Source organism: Ursus americanus, chromosome 5, assembly GCF_024610735.1.
Source record: "Ursus americanus isolate L20-20 chromosome 5, mUrsAme1.1.p, whole genome shotgun sequence".
In the NCBI taxonomy this organism is placed as follows: Eukaryota; Metazoa; Chordata; class Mammalia; order Carnivora; family Ursidae; genus Ursus; species Ursus americanus.
In genome coordinates, this window is record NC_142131.1 from 68401235 (window position 1) to 68407915 (window position 6681).

A 6681-nucleotide genomic window follows, 5' to 3' on the forward strand; every position below is an offset into this window, starting at 1 on the left:
TTGAGTGGACTTGATGGTTGGTACTGGGGGTCGACATGGAACTGAGACCTGGCCAACCAGAGCTTTGCATGCCCTGGTCATAGTGAGGTAGAAAGCAACAATTTTGCAAGACTGTCTTCAATATACCATGAATGGTGCTACTCCAGATTGCACTCTCAGACCATACATACATTGGTCACTGGTTGGGAAGAGATGTCCTCTTCTGTGTAGACCCCAACTCACAAGATGCGGAGCTCCAGTTAGCCCCACAAGCGCTGTTTTCAATAAGCCATTTCATTCTTCCATGAGGCCAGCCCCTTCCGTGCAGTGAGGTACCTGGTGAGATCTCCAAATCTCGTGAGTATCAGCACATTTCTTCTTTAGTAAAATGTTGCAGTGTTTTGAAGTGCAAAGCACTTTTCTTTGAGGGGTGGCCTTGTCGCTGGGACCCTGTGGTATCTGAGATCAGATTCTACTTCTGGGTCTGGAGGAAATGGTGGAGATAGGATGGGACACGAGGCAAATTAGCATCCCCGGGCAAGGTGACTACATCAGCAAAGTTCACTACAGGTATTGAAAGCAGGGGAAGACTAGAACACGAGGTAGAAGGGGCTACATTTGCTGTCACAGGAAGGTCGGTGGCTTTAGTTCTGGGTAAGCAGAGTCTTCCAAATCCTCTCAAGGCTCACCTCTCCCATTCTCAGAGCCTTCTCTTTCCCAAGCGATGCAATTTCACATAAGAAACCTGGCAAGTCTGTGAATTCAACCTATCCTGTAATTTGATAGGCCATAGGGTCAGACTCTGTGATTGATTTCCGGCTACCAACAACCCACAAAAAAGAAAATTCTTTAAAGGCTAAAAATTCCCTGGTTTCCTCACTGTAGTGAGTGGAAAATTTAAAGCCCTCAATTTCTCATTTCTTTTTTTAATCTCTCCAGTGCAGTTTTCAGTAGCCAGTTTTCCCCTATTTGTCTTATTATCCTGTGCCATGGCCCTTATCACTCAGTTATTGAAGCTATGTGGTTTTTGTGGAAAGATTTTATTTATTCATTTGAGAGAGAGAGCACTCGAGCAAGGGGGGGAGGGAGAGAGAATCTTCAGCAGACTCCCTGCTGAGTGTGGAGCCTGAAACAGGGCTCCCACAACCCTGAGATCATGACCTGAGCCAAAATCAAGAGTCGGACGCTTACCTGACTGAGCCACCCAGGCGCCCCTCAAAGCTGTGTTTTCTATAGGCACTTTATTCCAGGTGCTGTGGATTATTATTATGCCATCATTTCATGGTAAGTCAGTCCTCATTTCCTTCAAACCCAAGTAGGCTAAATACCTAACCTACTGTCTCACATGCTGTTATAAATCAGGGTGCAGCCAGAGATAACAGAAAATGCTCTATTTTAAGCAGGAAGTAACTTAAATCAGGGAATTGGGTCTTTATAAAATCCTTGAAAGAGATGGAGAATTGGATACAAGCCTGGCCTCCAGCAATAATTGCAGAATGATTCTGCAACACTGGCTCGCCAAAGGAGCTGTTACCTAGACCACATTTAGAAAAGCTGGGAAGCTGGAAGCTGTCCCTGGAACTATTGCTCTGGGAACACTTACCTTAGCTGCAGTCCAGGGATCTGGAAGGTACAGCCATGAGCTCCAGAGCCATCTTGCCCCTCCTGGATTCTGTGCGAGCCCAAGCCCCACAAAGCTACGGAATCGACCCCGCGACCTCCGCAGCAGACAACCCCAATTCCCACATAATCACGCTTGTCAGCAAAATCAGCAGAAAGAGAAGGAGAAGCTGTGTCTTGCCTCCGTTTCAGGTTTTGTGAATCCCATGTGTTTGCAGAGACTAATTCTTGAACCCTAACTATAGGGGGGCTCTGAGAAGTATGGATGTGAGCGTTCCTACCTTCGAAGTTCAGGAGGCTCGCAACAGGAACGACATCCCCCATAAAATCCCAAAGCAGAATTCTAACAATCCTGAAACAAATGACCTCATTTATTCTTGGATTCGTAATAAATGTAGTTCTTGGATGCTTCACAGTTACACAATGTTAATAAGCTCCGTTCTGAGTCTAGCATCAGCTTAAGGACCATGTTTTCCCAGCAAGCTGCCATTCGGTTGGGCCTATACGACTTCTTACGTTTCCTCCTCGACGTGGCCAAGGGCTGAATTCTAAGCAAAGCAAATCAACTCCGAGGGATTCATGAACTGAAAGGTTCTCCAAATATCCTTTTAAATTTATTTAAAGTAGTTTTGAAGGTTAGGTTTCATAGGTCTCAGTGGAAGAGGCACGGAAGTATTTCAGATACTACAGATGGAAGGGAGGGCTATTATCTCCTTGAGCACTTCTTGTTTGGTTGGTTTACCTGTTGCTTAGAAAATGTAGTGATCTTTTTATTCACATCAATGGACAAAGAAGCCAAATAATATCCTGATTAGGTATTGTAATTTTCCAAAATGATGGCTATTAAGGGGGCTTACATGCAAGGGGAAAATAAAATGGATAAGGCCCGCTGAAGCCCCTAAACAGCCCCAGGCCCCTTGCACATGGAGCCACACATGTGCCAAGTCTCCCATGAGATGTGCGAGACCACATCTCATGGTTTAGGATTTTTAAAGTATGGACTAATTAAACAAGAGAAAAACTTTATACAAAAAGTATATGAAAAGCAATGAAAAACATTGCTCAGGTTAATGGTTTGACTTTTAAAAGCAACCATGAATTGTTCACAGATAATGTTCAATGGACTGAAATAAATAGCGGGGGGAAACCAGAGGTATTGTAATCATGTTCAGAACCTCATAAAGGTGCAATTGTGAAGAACGTTTTAAAATTTAAAATTGTTCTTTAGTCGTTCTCTATGTTTGGGCACATCCCAACCAATACTTTGGAGATAAACCAGCCCACTGGCAAAGGAATTTTTTTGTTACCTTTGGCACTCAGGGTATACCGTTTGCGATTTAGTTTCTGACCCCTGTATTCTGCATTTCTTCAGGTTTGTTCCACATACTGCCAGACTGAAAAGAACAGCAAGGAAATTCAGAGAGAAAATGTCAAAGCCCAGATCTGGACACTGGGGCTGAGAACCATGTATTTGGGGGTGCTTGGTTGAGCAGTGATGCTGTGGTCCTAAGGTCCCTGTCACTGCCTCAGTCCTCACAGCATTGGGGTTCTTTCCAGTGCACATGTGTTCTTAAATAACTGACCTTAATATGACCTTCGTGTGATCTTTGTACTTACATATCCAAAAGAGTATAATTTAATAGACAGTGTACTGCTATGGTATAAAGAACAACAAAAAAGAAGAGTAGAGGAAAAAAGGCAAAGAAATGGTTAAGAGAAAGAGAGAACCAAGAGCACAGACGAGTGAAATTCAATGTTCAATTTGAAGAAAACATATACCCCGTTTCTTGGATGTGCTGAGTGAATCCATCCATAAATCTCTTCTTCCAGCATATGGGCTTGACCTACCCACCAACTTTCCAACAGACGAATGTCTCCACCCAGCTACTCGTTCCAGAGTTATAGTTATTGAGTCAAATGCCTTGGCCATTCTAAGAAAATTCCACAAGTAACAATTACTGTACTTGGCAGGAGGCCTGGTAATACCCGGCTAGAACTTTATTTTTTTATTGATTTAAAAATACATTTCTAAAATATTTCTCAGATTTATGGCTACTTAGGAAAGTGTATTATCAAAATATAAAATGAAGAAAGAACCAGAAGAAGTAATTTAGGGTAATAAGTAGATAATCGTATTCCAAATCGATAGGCTATTTAATTAGAATCTAAATATAATTGAGTCCCTGTCCCCAAATGGCCTATTTTCAAATAGTAAATAAAAGCAGTTGGAATCTTTACTAAGTCTTTTGGTGGGGAAAATGCCTACAAATGGATCGTGTGTTGTTAATATAAGCCACATGACTTAACATTCCTTTTAATGGATCGTTTTCTTACTCCTCATCTCTTTATAAACTTAACTCGGCCCCTTAACGTGATCTTCCCACTGCCACCCTCTCTCTCATCTACCTGATTGTAGGGGAGGGACCCTCCTACCAGTCCCTTGCCAACAGCCCGGGCTGCCTACAGACACTCTCCCTGCTGCATGACTTTCCCTCTAAGTTCACTCTTGCCCTGGGCTTTGACTGTTTTTCTCATAAGAATCATCCCATCACTCAAACTCTGCATAGAAAATGAGATCCAACCAGAAAGAAAACAAAGAGTTGAGGGAGGCTACGGATATTTATAAAGTAATTTTCTATTTTCTCTGTTACCTTTGGCCCCATTAGATCTTTATTCACACTACCAAGAGGAGAATGCCATATGTGTTTGTACAACTCACCACCGCCACGCTTCACACTCCGACATGCTTCTTTTCTTTGCTTGGGTCACATGGGCTCCCACCACGTACTGTGGAAAACTACCATGCTCGTGTCCATCTAAGTTTCTCCTACAAAATTGGAAAGGAAATGTATCAGCAGTAGGATTTTAATGCCCACCGAGGGTAGTCATTTTCAGTAACATCAGGATGAAGGTGATTTTACGGAATTCTTCCTCTTCTTCTTTTTTTTGAAAGAGAGAGAGAGAGTGCTTGCACAGGAGTGGGGTTGGGGGAGGGGCAGAGGGAAAGGGGGAGAGAGAATCTTAAGCAGGCTCCACACCCAGCATGGAGTCTGACTCGGGGCTTGATCTCACAACCCTGAGATCATGACCTGGGTTGAAACCAAAAATCAGACACTTAACCAACTGAGCCACCCAGGTGCACCAAGAATTCTATTACATGGGCCCGTGACACCTAGATGACCTGCACCAACACAACTGAGACAGTATGGGGCCAAGCCAACACACCAAAGTTTTGGGGAATCAGATATGGTCCAGAAATTTTTTTCTCCTATTCCAGGTACTATAAAATGTAGGGAATTAGGAAGCTGAAAAATTATACTGCTGTTAAATGAGGAGGACCCTTCCCAACCTGGTATCCCCCTGGTAGGACAAGGGTGCCTCAGGGTCAGAAACCTTACTTTAAATAAAGCAGCCCACTTAGAGAGGCTGGGTCAGCCTTGCCTCATCCCTTCTTCAAGTCCTCCCTACATCTGGGGTTTAGGCTCATTCATCTGTAATGCTCCTGCAGGGAACCTCTTGGCCCACAGCAGCCCCAGTTAGCTTCACTAACCACAAAAATTCAGGGAGATTCTGAGGAACTAGAGTAAAGTTGAAGTCTGCTTAATGTATTCTGACGTCTAAGATCTTTTAATAATTCTTCCTAATCAATCCTTCCCTCAGGAACTTGATCCAGGCAATTTTGAGCCTATATCAGACTCTATCGCCCCCTAGAGCATAACTCATTTCAATGGCTTTCTGTAAGAATGCAAGAGCAGTTTTTACCCACTCAAAGTTAGGAACTTGACATATGACCTCCAGCCAGTCTCCATCCTGCTATACATTCATTCTTGAGCAGCGAGGAAGTCCACTATGGAAAGGAAAGTACTGTGTGGCTTGGAGCCCACTAGACCTATAGAAAACATTTTTCTGTCTCCAAAGAAGTCTACTAAAGCAGTTTCAAGTCATTTGCTAACCACACCTAAAATTCCATTTCTTGGGTTCCTGGTGAGACACCTCCCAAGAATTTCTCAAATTCCTAGTAGTAAGTAGCCTGTATTGGTAAATCCAGAAGCTGTTTGACTTCAAGTTTCCCAGTGGAAGCCATGTTCTGAGGACATGAAATTTTTGGAAGGTGAGTAGAGACATTAAGATAATAAAAGCAGGTCTACTATTGTCTTCTTTTCTTTTAGGAATTGTTACAAGGAATGGAGAAAAATTCCAAGCAATTGAGAGTCTGTGGAGAATGGATTAAAAACCAAGCTCACAGATTCCCTCACTACAATGCTACATAAATCCAGTTTCTACATTAGAGCATCTTGTCTACCAAATTGACATTTTGCTTCAGTACATCTCCAAAACATTTCGCTGGATTTCAGTATTACTCTAAAACCCACTGGCACTTGTTTTGGGACCATTTTCTCATTCATAACTATTCTGTTCATAGGCAGGCAGGCATGGGGTACTTAGTTCTTTCAATTATTATATACTAGCCTCAGAATTCTGAAAAGTATCTAGTCCTTAACATGTAACTCAAATAGAACTTGGGCTCCATACCAACTCAGCAGGATGTCTGTTCAATAAACAATAGTCAATCATTCTAACAGCAGCGAAGCAATTAGAAACTAGTCAGTCTCCAAGGAGAACGCCAAAATAGGGGGCACATACTTAAGGAATAGACAGTTTTCTTTTAAAATTTCTTTAGACATCACACAGTCTCAATCTCTAGCCAATATGAAATAAACCTTGAATATTTAAGACCGATCTCTATTCTCAGAAATTAAGTTGGAGTACCATCATGACAAACAAGTCTTTGTTAAAGGTGATTAAGCAGCACATTATAGCGGTATTTTATTTAGCGATCCCTTAGTATAACCAAGAAAGTATATTATTTCTTTCCAGAAATAATCAACTTGATAATACCTGTTTATTTATAAGGAAATAAGTAAAATGTGTCAATTGGTTCTCACTAATCACTTATTTAAAACTGATTATTAGTACAAGGTTATAGCATTGTAAAAATGTATTTATAAAGAAAACTAATTTCTGTTTACATTTATTCTTTGTTCCTATAGCTACTACTAGAGGATTTTTCTTTTTTGGAAG